Raw genomic sequence first — 26,161 nt, 5'->3', positions numbered from 1 at the left:
AGACAATGAGGGGTTGACGGGGCGTAGGGGCCTGGGACCGGGTGGTGGGAATGAGAAGAGTCTTCAGGTCTTGAGTCTCCTCTGAGGCTGCAGAGCCTGCTGGTTGAGACACGGAGCTTTGCACTCCGGCAAGCAAAATGAAGATCATGGCATCTGGTCCCATGGCTTCATGGGAAATAGATGGGGAAACAGTAGAAACAGTGTCAGACTTTATTTTTTTTGGGAGGAGGTGCTCCAAAATCACTGCAGATGGTGACTGCAGCCATAAAATTAAAAAACGCTTACCCCTTGAAAGAAAAGTTATGACCAACCTAGTTAGTATATGCAAAAGCAGAGACGTTATTTGCCGACTAAGGTCCGTCTAGTCAAGGCTATGGTTTTTCCTGTGGTCATGTATGGATGTGAGAATTGGACTGTGAAGAAGGCTGAACGCTGAAGAATTGATGCTTTTGAACTGTGGTGTTGGAGAAGACTCTTGCAAGTCCCTTGGATTGCAAGGAGATCCAACCAGTCCATTCTGAAGGAGATCAGCCCTGGGATTTCTTTGGAAGGAACGATGCTAAAGCTGAAACTCCAGTACTTAGGTCACCTCATGAGAAGAGTTGACTCATTGGAAAAGACTCTGATGCTGGGAGGGATTGGGGGCAGGAGGAGAAGGGGACGACAGAGGATGAGATGGCTGGATGGCATCACTGACTCGATGAATGTGAGTCTGAGTGAACTCTGGGAGATGGTGATGGACAGGGAGGCCTGGCCTGTTGCGTTCATGGGGTCGCAAAGAGTCGGACACAACTGAGCGACTGAACTGAAGCACCTGGGTCTGGTATCTCATAGTAGCAATGAGAATAATAAGGTTGAAAAGAGGCAAAAATAGGAAATATTACCCTACTGAGTAGTGTGAGACAGCTGATGTCACCCAAGTCCTATTGGTATTAATCTTCTGATTTGTAGAGTTCTGCATTGTTGTTTTTGAGTCACCAAGTCATTTCCAACTCTCTTGTGACTGTATGGACAGTAGTCTGCCAGGCTTCTCTGTCCATGGGATTTCCCAGGCAAGACTACTGGAGTAAGTTGCCATTTCCTTCTCCAGGGAATCTTCCCAACCCATCGATCAGCCAGGCATCTCCTGCACGGACAGGTAAATCCTTTAACACTGAGCCACCAGGGAAGCCAGACAAAGGTCTGTCTAGTCAAAGTTATGGTTTTTCCAGTAGTCATGTATGGATGTGAGATGTGGACTATAAAGAAAGCTGAGCACTGAAGAATTGATGCTTTTGAACTGTGGTGTTGGAGAAGACTCTTAAGAGTTCCTTGGACTGCAAGGAGATCCAGTCATTTCTAAAGGAAGTTAGTCTGAATATTCATTGGAAAGACTGATGCTGAAGCTGAAACTTTGACCACCTGATGGGAAGAACTGACTCAATGGAAAAGACCTTGATGCTGGGAAAGACTGAATGCAGGAGAAGGGGACAACAGAGGAAGAGATGGTTGGATGGTATCACTGACTCAACGGACATGAGTTTGAGCAAGCTCGGGGAGTTAGTGATGGACAGGGAAGCCTGGCATGCTGCAGTCCATGGGGTCACACGGAGTTAGACATGACTGAGTGACTGAACTGACTGATAAATAAAAAAGAAAATTTTAAACATTCTAGAGAAAAATGGTAATGAAAGCTATCATAAAGTCTTCTAAAATAACTTTAAATATTTACTTGTTTATCACTCCCTGCATCTGATAACAAATATAAAAACAGACATACAGACATCTACAAATGTGAACACACACATACACACACCCCTACCTGAATTAAAGTTTCACTAGAGGAAGGACTTTGAATTTTTTATTTACCCTGTTTTTCTGCTGTTAGGACAGTTACCTACATATTGTATGCACTCATTCAACAAGATTCAACAAGTATGTATATGGAGAACTTTTTCTAAATACCTTGATAGTTACTTAATAAATATTTATTGAATAAATGTGTAGACAAATAAAATTCAGTGAAACAGAAGTCCTTTAGCTTCATGCTAATCAATGAAACATCAATAGTAAAGCAAATGTAAGTTAAAAGCAATGGTTTGTGAAAATAAATAGTGCATATTAAAAATAAGTTTAATTTACCACACAGCATTGCTATTAGGTAGGCATTGTTGGGTTCCCCAGTGGGCTCAGTGGTAAAGAATCTGCTAGAAATACAGTAGATGCAGGTTTGATGCCAGGGTCAGGAAGATCCCCTGGAGAAGGAAATGGCAACCCACTCCAGTATTCTTGCCTGGAAAATCCTATGGATAGAAGAGCCTGGCAGGCTACAGTCCATGGGGTGGAAAAGAGTTGAACACAACTTAGTGATTCAACAACAACAACAAAATTAATTTGTCTCTAAGTACAGAATTAATTTATATTCAAAATTTCACTTACATAATGTTAAAGGAAAATTATTAAATAGATTATAAGCTACTCTTCTCTATTATTCAGTATGAAACATAGGCAATTGTACAAAACCAATAAAATACTTAGGGATAAATTTAACAAAGGAGGTAAAACTCTTGAATTATGAAAGCTATAGGACAGTGATGAATGATATTGAAGAAGACACAAATAAGTGGAAAGATAATCTGTGATCATGGGTTGGAAGACCTTATATTGTTAAAATGCTCATGCTACACAAAGAAATCTACAGATTCACTGTAATCATTAACAAAATCCAAGTGGAAATTTTCACACATATGGAATAAACAATCCTAAAGTTTCTCTGGAACCACAAAAGACCCTGAATGTCAAAATCAATCTTGAGAAAGAACAATGCAGGAGGTGTCATGCATCCTGATTTCAAACTATATTACAAAGTTGTACTAATAAAAACAGTATGGTATTTGTATAAAAATGGGCACAGATATCAACAGAAGAGAATAGACAGCCCAGAAATAAATCCAAATATATACAGCCAATTAGATTTTGAAAAAGGAGCCAAGAATCTACAATGGGAAAATGACAGTCTCTTCAATGAATGGTGTTATGAAAATTAGACTGCTACATGCAAAAGATGCAATGGCACCACTGTCCATACACCATTCACAAAACTCAACTCAAAATGGATTAAAAACTTAATCATAAGTACTGAAGTCATAAAAATCCTAGAAGAAAAAGCAAGGGGAAAATGTCCTTGACCTCAGTCTTTGTGATGATATTTTGGATTTGATGCCAAAAACAAAGGCAAGAAGACCAAAACTGCCAAGTGAAACTACATAAAACTTAAAAACTTCTGCACAAAGGAAATGATATGCAGAATGAAGAGACTATCTGTGGAATTAAAGAAGATATTACCAAATAATATGTACTTCAGAAGAGTTAATATCCAAACTATTAATATTTAAAGAACTTGCAACTCAATAGCAGAATAAAAAAAATGTCTGATTTCAAAATGGGCAGAGGACCTAAATAGACATTTTTTTTTTTCACAGAAAACATCCATTTGGCCAACAAGTACATGAAAAGGTGCACAATATTAGTAGTTACCACCAGGTCAATGTAAATAAAAACCACAATAAGATATCACCTCACAGAATTGCTTTTATCAAAAAGACAAGAAATAGCAAGAATTGGTGATAATGTGAAGAGAAGAAAAAGTTTCTACACAGTTTCAGGGAATGTAAGTTGAGCATCCCCTATGGAAAAGTTTTGAGGTTCCTGAAAAATTAAAAACAGAACTGCTGTATGATTTAGCAATTTTCCTTTTGAGTATTTATCTGAAGGAAATGAAAATACTAACTTGAAAATATATGTGCAACCCAATGTTCACTGCAGAATTATTTACAATAACCAGATAATGTAAGCCTTCATTGATGAATGAATGGATAAAGAAAATGTTTATAAATATATATAATGTTTATATATACAATATCATTTATATGTAAATATAGATAATATATAAGATATATTGTATACAAATAATATATAAACTTACATATAATGTTTATATATATATATATAATGTTTATATATACATACAGTCACCAAAAATAGAAATTCTCATCATTTGCAACACATGAATGTACCTTGAAGGCATTATGCTAAGTGAGCTAAACCTAATGGAAACAGAAAAATGTCATATGATCTCATTTATAGGTGGAATCTTAAAATAGATTTTTAAAAAAAGGTTTCAGAGATGCAAAGAGCAATTTGCTGTTGCCAGAAGTGTGTTGATGTGGCAAAATGGATGAAGGTGGGCAAAATGGATGAAGGTAGTCAAAAGGCACAAACTTCCAGCACTAAAATTAATGTCATGAGGATGTAGTGTACAGTATGGGGAGTACAGTTAATGTGTGCATGCTCAGTCTTGTCCACCTGTTTGTAACCCATGGACTGTAGCCTGAGAGGCTTCTCTATTCACGGGATTTCCCAGGCAAAAATACTGGAGTAGGGTTGCCATTTCCTCCTCCAGGGGATCTTCACAACCCAGGGAGGGAACCCACATCTCTTATGTCTCTTGCATTGGCAAGGGGATTCTTTACCACTTATTTAACTTATATACAGAGTACCTCATGAGAAATGCTGGGCTGGAAGAAGCACAAGCTGGAATCAAGATTTCTGGGAGAAATATCAATAACCTCAGATGTGAAGATGACACCACCCTTATGGCAGAAAGTGAAGAAGAACTAAAGAGCCTCTTGATGAACGTGAAAGAGGAGAGTGAAAAAGTTGGCTTAAAGCTCAACATTCAGAAAACTAAGATCATGGCATCTGATCCCATCACTTCATGGCAAATAGATGGGGAAACAGTGTCAGACTTTATTTTGGGGGGCCTCCAAAATCACTGCGGATGGTGATTGCAGCCATGAAATTAAAAGACACTTACACCTTGAAAGGAAAGTTATGACCAACCTAGACAGCATATTAAAAAGCAGAGATATTACTTTGCCAACAAAGGTTCACCTAGTCAAGGTTATGGTTTTTCCAGTGGTCATGTATGGATGTGAGAGTTGGACTATAAAGAAGGCTGAGGGCTGAAGAATTGACACTTTTGAGCTGTGGTGTTGGAGAAGACTCCTGAGAGTCCCTTGGACTGCAAGGAGATCCAACCAGTCCATCTAAAGGAGATCAGTCCTGGGTGTTCATTGGAAGGACTTATGCTAAAGCTAAAACTCCAATACTTTGGCAATCTGATGCGAAGAGATGACTCATTTGAAAAGACCCTGATGCTGGGAAAGATTGAAGGCAGGAGGAGAAGGGAACAACAGAGGATGAGATGGTTGGATGGCATCACCGACTCGATGGACATGGGTTTGGGTAGACTCCAGGAGTTGGTGATGGACGGAGGCTTGGCGTGCTGCAGTTCATGGGGTCGCAAAGAATTGAACATGACTGAGTGACTGAACTGAACTGAAATGAACAAATACATCAGCATTATGTTGTACACCTGAAACTAATGCTAATATTGTAATGTGAATTATATGTCAACTACAAATTTTAAAAAGTAGTGTTGGAACATGTGGATTAAATCAGCTTCATGTTAAATTCTGAGTTATATTCACCCATTCCCTTCCATTTTAGTTCACTGATTTTTTAAATTTATTTATTTTAATTGGAGGCTAATTACTTTACAATATTGTATTGGTTTTGCCATACATCAACATGAGTCTGCCAAGGATGTACACGTGTTCCCCATCCTGAACACCCCTCCCACCTCCCTCCCCATACCATCCCTCTGGGTCATCCCAGTTCACCAGCCCCAAGCATCCTGTATCTTGCATTGAACCTGGACTGGCGATTTGTTTCATATATGATATTATACATGTTTCAAGGCCATTATCCCAAATCATCCCACCCTCTCCCTCTCCCACAGAGTCCAAAAGTCTGTTCTATACATCTGTTTCTCTTTTGCTGTCTCGCATACAGGGTTATCATTACCATCTTTGTAAATTCCATATATATGCATTAGTATACTGTATTGGTGTTCTTTCTGGCTTACTTCACTCTGTATAATAGGCTCCAGTTTCATCCACCTCATTAGAACTGATTCAAATGTATTATTTTTAATGGCTGAATAATACTCCATTGTGTATATGTACCACAGCAACTCCTGCAGCTCAATTCCAGAAAAATAAATAACCCAATCAAAAAATGGGCCAAAGAATTAAACAGACATTTCTCCAAAGAAGACAGACAGATGGCTAGCAAACATGAAAAGACGCTCAACAGCACTCATTATCAGAGAAATGCAAATCAAAACCAAAATGAGGTACAATTTCACACCAGTCAGGATGGCTGCTATCCAAAAGTCTACAAGCAATAAATGCTGGAGAGGGTGTGGAGAAAAGGGAACCCTCTTACACTGTTGGTGGGAATGCAAGCTAGTACAGCCACTATGGTGAGCAGTGTGGAGATTCCTTAAAAAACTGGAGATAGAACTGCCTTATGACCCAGCAATGCCACTTCTGGGCATACACACTGAGGAAACCAGAATTGAAAGAGACACATGTACCTTAATGTTCACCGCAGCACTGTTTATAATAGCCAGGACATGGAAGCAACCTAGATGTCCATCAGCAGATGAATGGATAAGAAAGTTGACTGATTCTTAAAATATTAATGTTCACTCTTGCCATCTCCTGTTTGACCACTTCCAATTTCCCTTCACTCATGGACCTAACATTCCAGGTGCCTATGCAATATTGCTCTTTACAGCAATGGACTTTACTTCTATCACCCATCACATCGACAGCTAGGTGTTGTTTTTGCTTTGTCTCTGTCTCTTCATTCTTTCTGGAGTTATTTCTCCACACTTCTCCAGTAGTGTACTGGGCACCTAACAACCTGGGGAGTTCATCTTTCAGTGTCATACCTTTTTGCCTTTTCATACTGTTCATGGGGTTCTCAAGGCAAGAATACTGAAATGGTTTGCCATTCCCATCTCCAGTGGACCACATTTTGTCAGAATTCTCCACCATTACCTGTTTGTCTTGGATGGCCCTACAAAGCATGGCTCATAGTTTCACTGAGCTAGGCAAGGCTGTGGTCCATGTGATCAGTTTGGTTAGTTTTTGTGACTGTAGTTTCATTCTCTCTGCCCTCTGATGGATAGGGTTAAGAGGCTAATGGAAGCTTCCTGATGAGAGAGACAGACAGAGGGGGAAAGTGGGTCTTGTTCTGATGGGCAGGGGCATGTTCAGTAAATCTTTCATCCAATTTTCTATTGATGAGTGGGGCTGTTTCCTCCCTGTTGCTTGATCTGAGGCCAAACTATGGTGGAGGTACTGAAGATAATGGTGACCTCCTTCAAAAGGTCCCCTGCACCCACTGCTGCACTTGGTGCTTCCAACTCTGAAGCAAGCCACTGCCGACACACACCTCTGTCAGAGACTCCTGGACACTCATGGGCATGTCTGAGTCAGTCTCCTGTGGGGTCACTGCTCTTCTCCTGGGTCTTGGTGCACACAGGTTTTGTTTCTGCCCTCCAAGAGTCTGTTTCCCCAGTCCTGTGTGATTTATGGTGGTTCTATGGTAGAGTTAATGACGACCTCCTCCAAAAGGGCTTATGCTATACCCAGGTCTGCTGCACCCAGAGCCTCTGCAGCAGGCCAGTGTTGACCTGCACCTCCACAGGAGACACCCAGACATAGTTCTGGCTCAGTGTCTGTAGGGAAAACCACTAGATCATTCAGCTATGACCTAGGTCAAATCCTTTATCATTATAGAGTGGAAATGACAAATAGATTCAAGGGATTAGATCTGACAGACAGAGTGCCTGAAGAACCATGGACAGAGGTTTGTGACATTCTACAGGAGGCAGTGATCAAGACAGTCTTCAAGAAAAAGAAATGCAAAAAGGCAAAATGGTTGTCTGAGGAGGCCTTACAAATAGCTGAGAAAAGAAGAGAAGCTAAAGGCAAAGGAGAAAAGGAAAGATATACCCATTTGAATGTAGGGTTCCAAAGAGTATCAAGGAGAGATCAGAAAGCCTTCATCATCAATCAGTGAAAAAAAATATATATATATATATATGTATATATATATATGAAAACAAAGAATGGGAAAGACTAGAGGTCTCTTCAAGAAAATTAGAGACACTAAGGGAATATTTCATGCAAAAATGAGAACAATAAAGGACAAAAATGGTATGGACCTAACAGAAGCAGAAGATATTAAAAAGAGGTGGCAAGAATACACAGAAGAAGTATATGAAAAAGATCTTCATGACCCAGAAAACCACAATGGTGTGATCACTCAACTAGAGCCAGACATCCTGGAATGTGAAGTCAAGTGTGCCTTAGGAAGCATCACTACAAACAAAGCTAATGGAGGTGATGAAATTCCAGTTGAGGTATTTCAAATTCTAAAAGATGATGCTGTGAAAGTGCTGCACTCAATATGTCAGCAAATTTGGAAAGCTAAGCAGTGGCCACAGGACTGGAAAAGGTCAGTTTTCCTTCTAATCCCAAAGAAAGGCAATGCCAAAGAATGATCAAACTATAGCACACTTGCACTCATCTCACAAGTCAGCAAAGTAATGCTCAAAATTCTCCAAGCCAAGCTTCAGCAATATGTGAACAATGAACTTCCAGATGTTCAAGCTGTATTTAGAAAAGGCAGAGAAACCAGAGATCAAATTGCCAACATCCTCTGGATCATTGAAAAAGCAGGAGAGTTCCAGAAAAATGGCTACTTTTGCTTTATTGACTATGCCAAAACCTTGACTGTGTGGACCACAATAAACTGTGGAAAATTCTGAAAGACTTGGGAATACCAGACCACCTGACATGCCTCTTGAGAAATCTGTAATGCTGGTCAAGAGGCAACAGTTAGAACTGGACATGGGACAACAGACATGTTCCAAATTGGGAAAGGAGTACATCAAGGCTGTATATTGCTACCCTCCTTATTTAACTTATATGCGAGTACATCATGTGAAATGCCAGGCTGGATGAAGCACAAGCTGCAATCAAGATTGCCAGGAAAATGATCAGTAACCTCAGATACACAGATGGCACCAACCTTATTGCAGAAAGCGAAGAAGAACTAAAGAGCCTTTGATGAAAGTGAAAGAAGAGAGTGATAAAACTCTCTAAAAACTCAACATTTGAGTTTGAGATTGGTGTTAAACTCAACATTCAGAAAACTAAGATCATGGCATCCAGTCCCATCATTTCATGGCAAATAGATGAGATACTTTATTTGAGGGGCCTCTCAAATCATTGCAGATAGTGGTTGCAGTCATGAAATTGAAAGACACTTGCTCCTTGGAAGAAAATCTGTGACCAATCTAGACAGCATATTAAAAAGCAGAGACATTACTTTACCAAAAAAAGGTCCATCGAGTCAAAGCCATGGTTTTTTTCATTAGTCCAGTATGAATGTGAGAGATGGACTATAAAGAAAGCTGAGCACCAAAGAATTGATGCTTTTGAACTGCTGCATTGGAGAAGACTCTTGATAGTCCCCTAGACTGCAAGGATATAAAACCAGTCAATCCTAAAGGAAATCAGTCCTGAATACTCACTGGAAGGACCAATGCTGAACTGAAACTCCAATACTCTGGCCACCTTTTGGGAAGAACTGACTCATTGGAAAAGACCCTGATGCTGGGAAAAATTGAAGGCAGGAGGAGAAGGGGATGGCAGAGGATGAGATGGTTGGATGGCATCACCAACACAATGGACATGATTTTGAGTAGGCTCCAGGAGTTGGTGTTGGATAGGGAAGCTTGGTGTGCTGCAGTCCACGGGGTTGCAAGGAGTTGGTCACAGCTGTGTGACTGAACTGAGCTGGTCTTAACTTCATTTTGTGGACCTATGTTAAATTAATTACTTAAATATGAAAATATAAAATCTCATTATTAACATTCTATGGGTTTAAGACAGACACAGAAACAGACAGTAATTCACCTGCACATGAGATGTAGGCTTCCTCCTTTGGAGAGCATGAACTGCAATTCCAAGGGTCAGAAGGACACTGCCAGAGAGAGGTGTCAGTGTTCTGACACCGGATTCCATCTACCCACCTGGGTCTAGAACCTTCTCTAAGAGCAACAGAAGAGTTGAGACTTCCACTGTCCCCACAGCCAAGCTGACTGCAGATGATGGACACAGTGATGTCTTTTATGGAGCTTCGGCAGACACTGCCCCAGGTCCCATTGTAGAAAACTTCCAGCCACCCAGCACACTGCTTATCCTTGCTCACCATTCTGAGGGCCAGGAACTCTAAGATAAAAAGGGAGAAATCAGGACTGATGAGAACTGTCAGTGCTCTGGGTTTTCCTCTCTCCCAGAAATAGTGCCCATTCATCCCTGAACCAGCTGAAGAGATACCCATTAGGTAATAAGAGTGAAAGTTGTCTCCCTTTTACCTGACTTTATCCATTTGTGTCTATCTTTTTAAACATTTCTACCACAATGATGGAGTGAATATGAGCAGAGAGGAAGAGCCACCTGGGCACCTTCAGGGAGGAGAGCTGAATTCTGCTTCTTGACTAAACTTCTAAGAGAATGTGAAAGGGATGTGATACGGATATTGAGGTGGTGGCAGGATAATGAACACACAGAAGTCTCATCCAAGTCCCTGGAAACATGAATATGTTACCTAACCTGGCAAAAGGGATTTCACAGATGTGATTAAGGTAAGAATCATGGGATGGTGAAGTTAAGTTGGACTATTGTGGATTAACTATGTGAACCCAGTCTAATCACATTCTTATTGGGTTGGCCAGAAAGTTCCTTTTGTTTTTAAGTCAAAATAAAAGACGCTTTTCAAGTTCACACAGAACTTTATTGAACAGCATATTCATCATTTTGTTCTACTACCTTCTGCCATTTTCAGGCAACTTCATAATTCCCTCTTCCCAAAACTTTTATCTTTCTAAGCAAAGAACTAACCCAAGTGCACTTTATAGTCTTCCAGTGAATATAATTTTTTTCCATTAAGATAATTTTGTAAAAATCAAAATAAATGGAAATCCAAAATTGCAATGTCTGGTCAACACAGCTGATAAATCAGAACTAGCCAAACTGTGGCAGTTTTTGCCTGGCCTACAAAGAAATATGTGGCCTTGCATTATCCTGATGGAAGATTATGCATTTTCTTTGGGTTAATTCTGAATGCTTTTCATTAAGTGCTGTTTTCAGCTGGTCTAATAGGGAACAGTACTTGTTGGAATTAGCATTCAGTTTTCTGGAAGGTACTCCCTTAAGAGAGGACTCCCTTCCAATACCACCACATATACAACATCACCTTCTTTGGAAGAAGACTGGTCTTTGGTGTGGTTGGTGGTGGTTCATTTCACTTGCCCCACAATCTCTTCCATTCCACATTATTGTGAAGTATCCACTTTTCATCACACATCACAATTTGTTTCAAAAGCAAAACGTTTTCTTTATGTTTAAGTAGAGAATCTCATGTAGAAATACTGCCATGAAGGTTTTTTTCACTTATGTGAAACCCAAACCTCAAAGCAATTAATATAACCAAGCTGGTACAAATGACTTTCAATGCTTGGATATTTTGAGTATGTTGGATATCTCCTACATCATATAACATTGTCTTCAAATAATATCTCAATTTGACTGTGATCAACTTCATCTGGTCTACCTTACTCTGCAGTACTGTCCAGTGAGAAATCTCCAACACAAAACTTCATAAACAACTTTTGATGAGTTTTTTCAGTCACCATACTTCCATACACTCCACAAATTTGTTTTGCATTTCAGTTGCGTTTCTAACTTTTCTTGAAATAATAAAGCATGATATGAAGAAAATTTTGCTTTTTTCTTCCATTTTCAATGTTAAAATTGCTACACAGAAATTCACTCATTTTGATGGTTTAAAAAAAAAAATATGTGTGCTGATATGATAGCTGCCAAAAAACAATCTAACCAAATTGTTTCAAATGAAGTGAAAGAGAGCTAAGTATTACTAGACCATCTTACGAAAAAAAAAAAACAACGAAGGAACCTTTTGGCCAAACCAATAGAAGCACTCTTTCTTGGCTCTGGCTAGAGGGAGGTGTGACTCTGGATAATGATTAAAGAGGTGCAGCATTGCTGGTCTGATGATGGATCAAGGGGGTCTATGAGCCAAGGAATTCAGGTGGTTTGAAAAGAAACTTGATATAAGAAATGGGATTCTTCACCAAAGCCTCAGACGTGATGTGGCCCTGTTGAAACCTTGATTCCAGGGAGATCCTGCTGAACATCAAACCTAGGGAACTTTAAGAAAATAAATAGGGGGGAGAGGGAAAGATGGCGGAAGAATAGGACGGGAAGACCACTTTCTCCCTCACAAATTCCTCAAAAGAACATTTAAACGCCGAGCAAACTTCACAAAACAACTTCTGTAGGCTGGCAGAGGACATCAGGCAACCAGAAAAGCAGATCATTGTCTTCAAAAACAGGTAGGAAAAAATATAAAAGACGAAAAAGGAGACAAAGGAGGTGGGGAGGGAGCTCCGTCCCGGGAAGGGAAGCCCGTCCTGGGAAGGGAATTTTAAGAAGAGAGGTTTCCAAACACCAGGAAACACTCTCCCTGCCGAGTCTGTGGCGAGCCTTGGAAACACAGAGGGCAACATAACAGGAAGGAAAAATAGATAAATAATTAAAACCAACAGATTACAAGCCCAACAGTAACTCCCCCAGCGGAAAAGCAGCACAGACGCCTGCATCCGCCACTGGGAATTGGGGGCAGGGCAGGGACGCGCGGGAGGCGCGGGCTGCAGAGCTTTGTAAGAATCGGGCAGGAACGCCCCACGCACAACCAGAACGATCTAACTTGGGCTAGCAAACCAGACTGTGGGATAGCTACCAAGCGAAAAGCTCGAACATAAGACACCGCCAGGACCGAGCACAGAACAAAGGACGGAACGGGAAAAGACCATCCCCCGCCGGGGACAGGCAGCCAGAGTCGTAAGGACTGGAAAGGGGCAATTGCAGACTCGGAGAGACTTTACTTACCTAGCTGCAAGCAAGCTCCTTTGCTAAGACTTCTGGGGGTGCTGGACAGCCACAATCTACTGCACGGGGTGCGCCAGCGGTCCGCCCAGAAAGCTGAGCAGCAGCGGCAGAAAAGGTGACAAGCCGCGGCGATCGTGCTCGCCAAACTCCTGAGCTACTCGGACCCGGGAAGGGCACAAAGCGCAGTTCCAGCCGAATCTGTGCCTCTGAGGGCTGCCTGAGCGCCGAACCTGAGCGGCTTGGACCGGGGAAGTGCACGCAGCCTAGGGCCGGCCCCAGATGGTTCCCGGCTGAGCATCCTAGAGTCGGAGCGGTTTGTGTGCAGCGAGAAAGGACAGGTCAAGCCGGGCAGAGATACTGCGTGCACACGACAGAGCTATTTGTTAGCAGCAGCCCCCCTCCCCACAGCGCAACTGAACTAGTGAGCCTAAAAAGCCAGCAAACAGAAGAAGTTAAACAGAGGGAACCACCTTGGAAGTGATCCCACACGGCCCATTACACCAGAAAGGGCCAGATATTTTTAATATTTTTAAAATCATTCCTTTTTTTTTTTTTGCTTTTTTTTCCTAACTTTTTTTTAATTGTTAAGTCTTCTATTTCTCCTCTAATTTTTATTTCTATAACCTATTATTACTATATTTTTTTTGTTTTTTAAAAAGACTTTTTTTTTTAAGGCAAAAACCATATACAGTCTTTGGATGGTTGTTGATGGCTTTTTTTTTTATTGTTTGTTTGTTTGTTTGTTTTTTAATAATTCTTTTTCTTTCTTTTTTTTTTTCTTTCTTTCTTTCTTCCTTTTTCCTTCTGCTTCTCTCTAATATTGTATCTTTGAAAATCCAACCTCTACTCTAGATTTTTAATCTTTGCTCTTAGGTTTTTGTGGTCAATTTTGTACATTTAAAAACCCAAACTTCACTATCCCAGTTTACCTGAGAGCGAGATTACTGGCTTGACCACTCTCTCCTCCTCTGGACTCTCCTTTTTCTCCACCAGGTGGCCTCTGTCTCTTTTCTCCCCCATCTCTCCTCTATCCAACTCTGTGAATCTCTGTGTGTTCCAGACGGTGGAGAACACCTAAGGAACAGGTTACTGGCAGGATTTGTCTCTCTCCTACTCATTCCTCTCTCTGATCCTCCTGGTCACCTCTGTCTACTTCCTCCCTCTCCTCTTCCCCGTATAACTCTGTAAATACCTCTGAGCAGTCCAGACTATAGAGTGCACATAAGGAAGTGACTACTGGCTAGCTTGCTCTCTTCTCTTTTGATCTCACCGCATCTCATTCCAGTTACCTCTAACTACCCCCTCCATCTTCTCTTCTCCTTATAACTCAGTGAACCTCTCTGAGTGTCCCTCAATGTGGAGAAACTTTTCATCTTTAACCTAGATGTTTTATCATCGGTGCTGTGTAGATGGAGAAGTCTAGAGGCTACTGTAAAAATAAAACTGAAAACCAGAAGCAGGAGGCTTAAATCCAAAGCCTGAAAACATTAGAGAACTCTTGAATTCAGGGAACATTAAGCAATAGGAGCCCATCTAATGCCTTCATACCTACACCGAAACCAAGTTCCACCCAAGGGCCAACAAATTCCAAAACAAGACATACCATGCAAATTCTCCAGCAACACAGGAACACTCCCCTGAGCTTCAATATACAGGCAGATCAAAATTATCCCAAAACCTTTGATGTCTCGTAACCCATTACAGGTCACTCCATTGCACTCCAGAGAGAAGAAACCCAGCTCCACCCACCAAAACTCCAACACAAGCCTCCCTAACCAGGAAACCTTGACAAGCCACTGATAGAACCCCACCCAAAGTGAGGAAGCTCCATAATAAAGAGAACTCCACAAATTCCCAGAATATAAAAAGGCCACCCCAAACGCAGCAATATAACCAAGATGAAGAGACAGAGGAATACACAGCAGGTAAAGGAACAGGAGAGTTGCCCACCAAACCAAACAAAAGTGGAAGAAGTAGGGAATCTACCGGAGAAGGAATTCCAAATATTGATAGTGAAAATGATCCAAAATCTTGAAATCAAAATGGAATCACAGATAAATAGGCTAGAGACAAGGATTGAGAAGATGCAAGAAAGGTTTAACAAGGACCTAGAAGAAATAAAAAAGAGTCAAAATATAATGAATAATGCAATAAATGAGATCAGAAACACTCTGGAGGCAACAATTAGTAGAATAACGGAGGCAGAAGATAGGATTAGTGAAATAGAAGATAGAATGGTAGAAATAAATGAATCAGAGAGGAAACAAGAACAACGAATTAAAAGAAATGAGGACAATCTCAGAGACCTCCAGGACAATATGAAACGCTCCAACATTGGAATTATAGGAGTCCCAGAAGAAGAAGACAGAAAGAAAGATCATGAGAAAATCCTTGAGGAGATAATAGTTGAAAACTTCCCTAAAATGGGGAAGGAAATAATCACCCAAGTCCAAGAAACACAGAGAGTTCCAAATAGGATAAACCCAAGGCAAAACACCCCAAGACACATATTAATCAAATTAACAAAGATCAAACACAAAGAACAAATATTAAAAGCAGCAAGGGAAAAACAACAAATAACACACAAGGGGATTCCCATTAGGATAACAGCTGATCTTTCAATAGAAACTCTTCAGGCCAGGAGGGAATGGCAAGATATACTTAAAGTGATGAAAGACAATAACCTACAGCCCAGAATACTGTACCCAGCAATGATCTCATTCAAATACGAAGGAGAAATCAAAAGCTTTACAGACAAGCAAAAGCTGAGAGAATTCAGCACCACCAAACCAGCTCTCCAACAAATTCTAAAGGATATTCTCTAGACAGGAAACACGAAAAGGGTGTATAAACTCGGACCCAAAACAATAAAGTAAATGGTAACGGGATCACACTTATCAATAATTACCTTAAACGTAAATGGGTTGAACGCCCCAACCAAAAGACAAAGACTGGCCGAATGGATACAAAAACAAGACCCCTCTATATGCTGCTTACAAGAGACCCACCTCAAAACAAGGGACACATACAGACTGAAAGTGAAGGGCTGGAAAAAGATATACCACGCAAATAGAGACCAAAAGAAAGCAGGAGTGGCAATACTCATATCCGATAAAATAGACTTTAAAACAAAGGCTGTGAAAAGAGACAAAGAAGGCCACTACATAATGATCAAAGGAACAATCCAAGAAGAAGATATAACAATTATAAATATATATGCCCCCAATATAGGAGCCCCGCAATATGTAAGACAAATGCTAACAAGTATGAAAGGGGAAATCAACAATAACACAATAATAGTGGGAGACTTTAATACCCCACTCACACCTATGGACAGATCAACTAAACAGAAAATTAACAAAGAAACGCAAACTTTAAATGATACATTAGATCAGTTAGACCTAATTGATATCTATAGGACATTTCACCCCAAAACAATGAATTTCACTTTTTTTTCAAGTGCTCATGGAACCTTCTCCAGGATAGATCACATCCTGGGCCATAAATCTAAACTTGATAAATTCAAAAAAATTGAAATCATTCCAAGCATCTTTTCTGACCATAATGCATTAAGATTAGATCTCAATTACAGGAGAAAAACTATTAAAAATTCCAACATATGGAGGTTGAACAACACACTTCTGAATAACCAACAAATCACAGAAGAAATCAAAAAAGAAATTAAAATATGCATAGAAACAAATGAAAATGAAGACACAACAACCCAAAACCTGTGGGACACTATAAAAGCAGTGCTAAGAGGAAAGTTCATAGCAATACAGGCATACCTCAAGAAACAAGAAAAAAGTCAAATAAATAACCTAACTCTGCAACTAAAGCAACTAGAAAAGGAAGAGTTGGAGAACCCCAGAGTTAGTAGAAGGAAAGAAATCTTAAAAATTAGGGCAGAAATAAATGCAAAAGAAACAAAAGAGACCATAGCAAAAATCAACAAAGCCAAAAGCTGGTTCTTTGAAAGGATAAATAAAATTGACAAACCATTAGCCAGACTCATCAAGAAGCAAAGAGAGAAAAATCAAATCAATAAAATTAGAAAGGAAAATGGAGAGATCACAACAGACAACACAGAAATACAAAGGATCATAAGAGACTACTATCAGCAGTTGTATGCCAATAAAATGGACAACGTGGAAGAAATGGACAAATTCTTAGAAAAGTACAATTTTCCAAAACTGAACCAGGAAGAAATAGAAAATCTTAACAGACCCATCACAAGCACGGAAATTGAAATGGTAATCAGAAATCTTCCAGCAAACAAAAGGCCAGGTCCAGACGGCTTCACAGCTGAATTCTACCAAAAATTTCGAGAAGAGCTAACACCTATCCTCCTCAAAATCTTCCAGAAAATTGCAGAGGATGGTAAACTTCCAAACTCATTCTAGGAGGCCACCATCACCCTAATACCAAAACCTGACAAAGATGTCACAAAAAAGGAAAACTACAGGCCAATATCACTGATGAACATAGATGCAAAAATCCTCAACAAAATTCTAGCAATCAGAATCCAACAACACATTAAAAAGATCATACACCATGACCAAGTGGGCTTTATCCCAGGGATGCAAGGATTCTTCAATATCCGCAAATCAATTAATGCAATTCACCACATTAACAAATTGAAAAATAAAAACCATATGATTATCTCAATAGATGCAGAGAAGGCCTTTGACAAAATTCAACATCCATTTATGATAAAAACTCTCCAGAAAGCAGGAATAGAAGGAACATACCTCAACATAATAAAAGCTATATATGACAAACCCACAGCAAACATTATCCTCAATGGTGAAAAATTGAAAGCATTTCCCCTAAAGTCAGGAACAAGACAAGGGTGTCCACTTTCACCGCTACTATTCAACATAGTTCTGGAAGTTTTGGCCACAGCAATCAGAGCAGAAAAAGAAATCAAAGGAATCCAAATTGGAAAAGAAGAAGTAAAACTCTCACTGTTTGCAGATGACATGATCCTCTACATGGAAAACCCTAAAGACTCCACCAGAAAATTACTAGAGCTAATCAATGAATATAGTAAAGTTGCAGGATATAAAATCAACACACAGAAATCCCTTGCATTCCTATACACGAATAATGAGAAAGTAGAAAAAGAAATTAAGGAAACAATTCCATTCACCATTGCAACGAAAAGAATAAAATACTTAGGAATATATCTACCTAAAGAAACTAAAGACCTATACATAGAAAACTATAAAACTCTGATGAAAGAAATCAAAGAGGACACTAATAGATGGAGAAATATACCATGTTCATGGATCGGAAGAATCAATATAGTGAAAATGAGTATACTACCCAAAGCAATTTACAAATTCAATGCAATCCCTGTCAAGCTACCAGACACATTTTTCACAGAACTAGAACAAATAATTTCAAGATTTGTATGGAAATACAAAAAACCTCGAATAGCCAAAGCAATCTTGAGAAAGAAGAATGGAACTGGAGGAATCAACTTGCCTGACTTCAGGCTCTACTACAAAGCCACAGTCATCAAGACAGTATGGTACTGGCAGAAAGACAGACATATAGATCAATGGAACAAAATAGAAAGCCCAGAGATAAATCCACACACATATGGACACCTTATCTTTGACAAAGGAGGCAAGAATATACAATGGAGTAAAGACAATCTCTTTAACAAGTGGTGCTGGGAAAACTGGTCAACCACTTGTAAAAGAATGAAACTAGATCACTTTCTAACACCGTATACAAAAATAAACTCAAAATCGATTAAAGATCTAAATGTAAGATCAGAAACTATAAAACTCCTAGAGGAGAACATAGGCAAAACACTCTCAGACATAAATCACAGCAGGATCCTCTATGATCCACCTCCCAGAATTCTGGAAATAAAAGCAAAAATAAACAAATGGGATCTAATTAAAATTAAAAGCTTCTGTACAACAAAGGAAAATATAAGCAAGGTGAAAAGACAGCCTTCTGAATGGGAGAAAATAATAGCAAATGAAACAACTGACAAACAACTAATCTCAAAAATATACAAGCAACTTATGCAGCTCAATTCCAGAAAAATAAACGACCCAATCAAAAAATGGGCCAAAGAACTAAATAGACATTTCTCCAAAGAAGACATACGGATGGCTAACAAACACATGAAAAGATGCTCAAAATCACTCATTATTAGAGAAATGCAAATCAAAACCACAATGAGGTACCACTTCACACCAGTCAGAATGGCTGCGATCCAAAAATCTGCAAGCAATAAATGCTGGAGAGGGTGTGGAGAAAAGGGAACCCTCCTACACTGTTGGTGGGAATGCAAACTAGTACAGCCACTATGGAGAACAGTGTGGAGATTCCTTAAAAAATTGCAAATAGAACTACCTTATGATCCAGCAATCCCACTTCTGGGCATACACACTGAGGAAACCAGAATTGAAAGAGACACAGGTACCCCAATGTTCATCGCAGCACTGTTTATAATAGCCAGGACATGGAAACAACCTAGATGTCCATCAGCAGATGAATGGATAAGAAAGCTGTGGTACATATACACAATGGAGTATTACTCAGCCGTTAAAAAGAATTCATTTGAATCAGTTCTGATGAGATGGATGAAACTAGAGCCAATTATACAGAGTGAAGTAAGCCAGAAAGAAAAACACCAATACAGTATACTAACACATATATATGGAATTTAGGAAGATGGCAATGACGACCCTGTATGCAAGATAGGAAAAAAGACACAGATGTGTATACCGGACTTTTGGACTCAGAGGGAGAGTGAGAGGGTGGGATGATTTGGGAGAATGGGAATTCTAACATGTATACTGTCATGTAAGAATTGAATCGCCAGTCTGTGTCTGACGTAGGGTGCAGCTTGCTTGGGGCTGGTGCATGGGGATGACCCAGAGAGATGTTGTGGGGAGGGAGGTGGGAGGGGGGTTCATGTTTGGGAACGCATGTAAGAATTAAAGATTTTAAAATTTAAAAAAAATAAAAAATTTAAAAAAATGTTAAAAAAAAGGAAATAAATAGATGCTCTTTTAAAACAATATGTGGCAATTTGTTACAGAAGCAAACAGGAACTAGTACCATGGGCTTAAGATTTTCCTCACATATGTAAGGCAAGGTGAGCCTAACTTTCAGCTGGACTTGGAAGAATTGGCTCTGCCAGGAAACAGTGCTGAGAAGAAAGGACTAGAACGTCAGCTGCTGCAGGAGGAAGTGAAAGCACCTCATCTTCACATCTGCTGGAAAGACAGGCTTCATGGGAGGAAGCTTCCTTCTCTAGCGTTTCAGCACCTTTTCCTCAGGGTTCAGACCTCCCCTTCTCCAGGGCTATCACCCCTCCCCTAGCCTGTGGACAGTGTGCAGCACAGACCTGAGCAGATGACCCCCGCGTCCTGCTTGTGTCTGCAGTCATGCTGCCCCCAGCCCTGGGAAGGGCACCTCCACACGTGAGACTCATTTCCTGTACAGTTCAGGTCGTCCAGCCAGATGGGTCCTGATCCTGCCCCAAAGTGAGCAGCCCTCGTGGCATTGAGGGCTTCTCCACAGCCCAGCTGCCTGCACACCATGCGGGCATCGTCCAGGTCCCAGCTGTCATCACAGATGGTGCCCCAGGAGCCCTGGTCAAGGATCTCCACTCTCCCGGCGCAGGGACCGCCTCCTTCCACCAGGCGGAGCTGTCTATTGTCTGAGGAGAGAGAAAAGGAACAATAGGGCGTTGACCTGGGGGATGAGAATGGTCTTCTGTCCTGTAGGACCCTCACCTGAGCAGTAGAGGGCACTCTCTTCTGAACCTGCAGAGCCTGCTGGTTCCGAGCGGGAGTTGTTGCACTGGGGCAGCACCTGGGTCTGGTTTCCTGCAGAAACAGCAATGATCAGAGGGTTCATGGGTTGAAGAATAAGAAATTGAATTAAGCTAAATAGTGACCTAGTGATGAAGTCTGAGATAAGCAATGTTAACATAACAGTAAGGTTATCATGATCTTAGGATTCACCTTCTCTAGGGAGAGCTCTGTGGAGAAGGCAATGGCAACCCACTCCAGTACTCTTGCCTGGAGAACCCCAGGGACGGGGGAGCCAGGAGGGCTGCTGTCCATGGGGTCGTAGAGTCAGACACGACTGAAGCAACTTAGCAGCAGCAGCAGCAGGGAGAGTTCTTCCGACAGTGCCACAATTATTTTCAGCCAACCATTGCACTAAGAGTGAGTTAAGTAAGCTGTTTTGTCTCTAAATATATGTGTAAACAGGAAAAACAGAATAAAATCTTTTCCAAAGGGATTCTACCACTTTTTCATCTACAATGTCTGTTATTAAAAACAATACACATATAAAAGAGATCTCATGGAAAACCAGGAGGAAAAAGACATTAGAAAGAATTTCCCAAGTTATTCAGTTACTAGGGTTATCTGATGGAGAATTTAACTCGGCATTATTGAAGGCCTCGTGGAATTAACTGACAAAAGAAATTGACAAAATAACAACAGATAAAAATTATAGAGCTGAAAAACTTAACAGCCGATGTTAAGTAAAGGACGAGCGTTTCAGCACATTAGCTCGGCATAAGGTAGAAACACTAAATAGAAGATAAGAGGACAAATAGTCTTCTATTCAGAGATGCAAGTCACATAATAAGTGTCCTGTTGCTATAGTTGTTGTTTAGCAATCATGTCTGTTGTCAATCAATCATGTCTGATTTTTTTGGCGATCATATGGACTGTAGCCCACCAGGCTCCTCTGTCCTTGGGATTTCTAGGGCAACAATATTGGAGTGGGTTTCCATTTTTTTCTCCGGGGGATCGTCAAGTCCCAGGGGTGGAACTCATGTTTCCTGACTTGGCAGGTGGGTTCTTTACCACTGAGCCACCAGGGAAGCGTGTCCTGGTTATATTGCTGTGTAATAAATTTGCCCATAAAATTTAGCCACTTAAGCAAAAGGTATATTATATATACCTCATTTTGCTTAAGACTTCCTGGATAAATAATTTGGGAAAGATCCCACTTGGCAGTTCTGTCTTAGAGTCTTTCATGTGGTTGCACTTAGATGTCATCTGGGGCTGAAGTGGTCTGATGACTTGACTGAAGTGTGGTTACATACGGAAATCCCTTGAAGAATTTTAGGGGTAAAGAGACATCATGTCTGCAACCTAATTCAGAAGGATTTCACATATTCATGGAGAAATGTGGTGGGAGGGGGACAAAGAAGGAAAGACAGAAACAGAGATAGAGCGAGATGTCAACTAGGGAAGAGATCAAAGCAGAATACTAACATTGGGAAATCCAGCTAAAAGTCTTCTGGATTTTTATATTATTCTTACAGCTTTTCTGTAAGTATCAAATTACATCAAAATTTAAAAAGGGAAAGGTAAAAACAAGTCAGAGATAAATCATTCCTAGGACACTTCCACTAAAAGAAATGCTTATAACATCAAAAACTTAAATGCCTAGGAGAAAAACATAGCAGAAGATGAGCAAAACCTCTGAGAGAAATTGGAGTCCTAACTAAATGGAGGAATAAACATATATAATGTCAATGAATTGAAAAACTCAACATTGTCAGTCAATCACCCCCAATTTCTGTGTAGATTAACTCTTTTCAAACAAAATATGCTTATGCTTTTTTTTTTTTTGGTGAAAAATGAAAAGCTGGGGGATTTCTCTCCTGGTCCAATGGTTGAGAATCAGCCATGCAATGCAGAGGACTCAGGTTCGATCCCTGATGTGAGAACTAAGATCCCACATGCCACAGAGCATCTGAGCTAGAACCTCACAACTAGGCACTCTGTGTGTCAAGACAGAAGATCCCACAAGACATAATGAAGATCCATGTGCTGCAACTAACACCCAACACCGTAGATATATAATTTTTTAAGAAAATGAAAAGCTGATTCCAAAATTAAGATAAAATAAAAAAGAACAAGAATGACCAATACAGTTGACCAACAAAGCAACAAAGGTAGAAGAGTGAATAATATAAAGTAACTCTTTACATTCAAATTACCCAGACTTACATTATAATAATTAAGAAAATGTAATATTGGTGCAAGGATAGACAATGATACAATGGAATAGAATAGACAGTCTTTAAAAAGACTCAGACATATGCTTTTCTTCTTATGACAAAGGTGGCACTGCAGTGGGGAAAAGAGTCTTCTCAGAAAAAGATTCTGAGTCAATTGGATGTCATATGAAACTTGATCTTAACTTACACGGATATCAGTTGCAGAAGGGATGCACAATTCTATGCAAGAGAAAAAGAGTTAAACTTCTATGAGATACTCTTGGGGAATGTTTTTATGGTCTTGGAGTAGACAAAGTTCTTTTTAAAGGATATAAGAAGTGTTAAAAGTAAAGGAAGAAGTTGGTAAGTTATTATTTCTTAAGATTAAGAGCTTGGCTCATCAAAGGACACCATACCATTAAGAAAATGAAAATGAAAGACTAAAGGTTAAACACACAAGATAAATAACATGTTTGTACCCAAAGTCATTGTCGTGGTAAGTTGTAGCATCATATTTGCATTAGTCAAGAATAGGAAACAACTCAAATCTCTACTATCTATTGTGGAATGGATCAATTCATGGTCATGTGATCATTCAAAGATCTACTCTACAGAAATAAAAATGAATAAAATGCTTCTTTAAGCAACATCATGGATGAATCTCAAATATGGTGACTCAAAGTTATACACAAAAGGAAATATACTGCATAATTTTATATACAGTTCAAACAGTGAAACACTCTATGGTAGTAGAAGTTAGGTAAACAGTCTTAACTGGAGAGGAAGGAGACACAATTATGGGAAAACAACAGTGACTGTAGTGCTGGGAATGTTCTCTTTGCTGATCTTGGTACATGACTGAAGTCTACACTTACTGCTTATACATTGTTTTCTACGATTATATTTAAATAATATTAATAATATTGTTGCTTAAGAATACATTATTTCCCCTTTCCCCTTTCTACTTCTTGCCCTGACTTGGAAAATGAATGAACACTGAGAAGAACCACATTTCACCATGAAATATCTGACTTTTGATGTCAGTTTCCTGTCACTCCCTGCTCTTCAGGACATTTCACTCCAGGAGCATCCTGAGCACCAGTAGCCCTTCCCTCTCTTACCTGAGCAGATCACAGAGGCTGTGTTGCCATGAGAACAGTCAGGACCACCCAGGGCAGTCACAGGACAACTCCACAGGAAGGACTCAGCCCCAGAGCAGTGAAATCGGGCTGTTGAGATCTGATCACCTCCTTCCACAAAGTGTGGTCCTCTGGGAGTGGAGATGGCAACTCCACAGCCGAGCTGACGACAGACGACATTGGCATTGGCCAGACTCCAGTGGGAGGCACAGAGTGCTCTCCATCGTCCATAAATATTCATCTCCACCTGCCCCTCACACTGAGAGGAGCCATTTTTCATGAGTCGGACTTCTGTGTATATTGGTAGAAGACAGGGTTTCAACAAAGTCTGATTTTTCTCACCTGAACAAGGTAAGCAGAGAAGTTATAAACCTGATCTACATCTCACCTGAACAGACAATGTGAGCAACTCCACTGTGGTGACAAGTACCCCTTGGACAGGGCACTCTGGGGCAGGACCAGAGCTCAGGCTCCTCCCCTTTACACTTGAACTCTTCAGCCCAGAGCCGGCCATCTGACTCTCTGAAGGGCACGTGTCCCAGGACAGACACAACATTGCCACATCCCAGTTCTGCACAGATGACCTGTGCAGTGGGGAGTGTAAAGTTCCCATCAGACACTGGGGTCCAGTCTTCTCCAGAATGAACTTCTACTCGCCCCGAGCAGGGTCTGTCTCCATCAGCTAGACGCATAAATCCTAAGAGGAACAAACAAGGAAACCCAGTGAGTGTTCTTGATCCTGACTTGAAAAATGGAAACAACACATCATAGGCAATGATGTGAATGCTTTTCTTTTCCAGGAGTGGACATGGAGAAAGAATTTGATAGTTGGCATCAGAATTGCCTTTTCATAAACAAGAATCTGAAGAGAAATTCAAAAGAATTTGCAGGGTCAGTTTGGGATGACTGTATCCCAACAATGGATACTCTGAACTTGTTTGGAAAAATGAATTCCTTTTCTACAGGCCTGGAAACTACAGAGCACAAGACCTATCGTCAGAAATGGCTAAATACCAGGAACATGTAATTTATCATTGATTGGAGAAGTGAATTTCACATTTAGGAGCCCAGGTTTACAGAGCCCAAGGAAATTGCATAGTGTGTTGGCCCTCAAACATGAATGCAGAGATATGAATAACAGAACCACCCCAGAGAGACATGGACTATGACAGAGTAGAGATCTGTCATCCAGACAATGTTAAAAAACTGTCCTGAGACTTGTGAGGCTATTATTTTGAATAGTTTTCTCTCCCAGGAGCTAGTCTTCAAGTGACTTAGGTAAGGAAAATCATGAAGCAGGATCCATGAGTGCATGCCACCCTGTAGAGAGGTTGTCTGAGAGAAGAAATATAGACATTGTAAATAATCCACTTTTATGGTTTTTGTATTAGATTTTTCTGATAATTTCTAATGGAAAAAATTCCAGGAATTTCTCAGGTGACTTCAGTGGGAAAGAACATGATTTAAGAAAGCTCAGAGAGTCATAGAAGAGGTGGTGTGGTCCTAACCATCTCTCTTGAAACCCCAGGATTTGTCAATGAACTTGAGAGAGAGTGAGTTCTGATTGGAAGTTTCAGGACTGTGCCAAACAGTTCCTGTTACAGATTTTTCTTCTGAGACAGGAGTCATGGAAAATGCTAAAGGGGTGATATTTAACTGATTTTAATTCTGTTATTGTGCTTATTCTGTATTCATATTTGACATCAAGATGACAGAAAAGGAGATTCCCCTGCTCTCATTCTCTCACAGAAACAGGGTATCCCCAGCAACAAAACTGATCCTAAGAAAATAGAGATCTATGAACTGCTTGACACAAAATTCAAATTCATTGTTTTGAAGCTCAGTGACCTACAAGAGAATGCAGAGAGACAAATAAACACAAGTATACATGAACAATTATAGGCAAAACTATAAAAATGAGAAAATTAGGAGCTTCATAAAGAACTAGAAAACAGTAAAAAAAAAAAAAAAGAAAGAAAGAAAGAAAGAAAGAAAAAGAAAAGAAAAGAAAAAGAACCAAACAGAAATTCTGGAGCTCAAGGATTCAATAATTGAATTAAAAATCCAAAGGAAAGCATCAA

The 26,161-nt window shown here is 40.1% G+C and overlaps 1 pseudogene across 1 annotated transcript in view; it reads right to left on the bottom strand.

Annotated features, from left to right (window-relative positions):
- Positions 1–26,161, bottom strand: part of LOC102185542 — a 63,388-nt pseudogene that overhangs the window by 15,343 nt on the left and 21,884 nt on the right. The window contains exons 3-7 of the transcript XR_001918146.1: positions 24,469–24,777; positions 24,063–24,380; positions 20,708–20,800; positions 20,317–20,631; positions 9,882–10,196 (exon numbers count right to left, since the gene is read on the bottom strand). The product of XR_001918146.1 is annotated as an antigen WC1.1-like (transcript). The remainder of the gene's footprint in view (positions 1–9,881; positions 10,197–20,316; positions 20,632–20,707; positions 20,801–24,062; positions 24,381–24,468; positions 24,778–26,161) is intronic.

This window comes from Capra hircus, chromosome 5, assembly GCF_001704415.2.
Source record: "Capra hircus breed San Clemente chromosome 5, ASM170441v1, whole genome shotgun sequence".
In the NCBI taxonomy this organism is placed as follows: domain Eukaryota; kingdom Metazoa; phylum Chordata; class Mammalia; order Artiodactyla; family Bovidae; genus Capra; species Capra hircus.
Note: the sequence above shows the minus strand (reverse complement) of the source record. Positions and strands in the feature narration are given on the sequence as shown.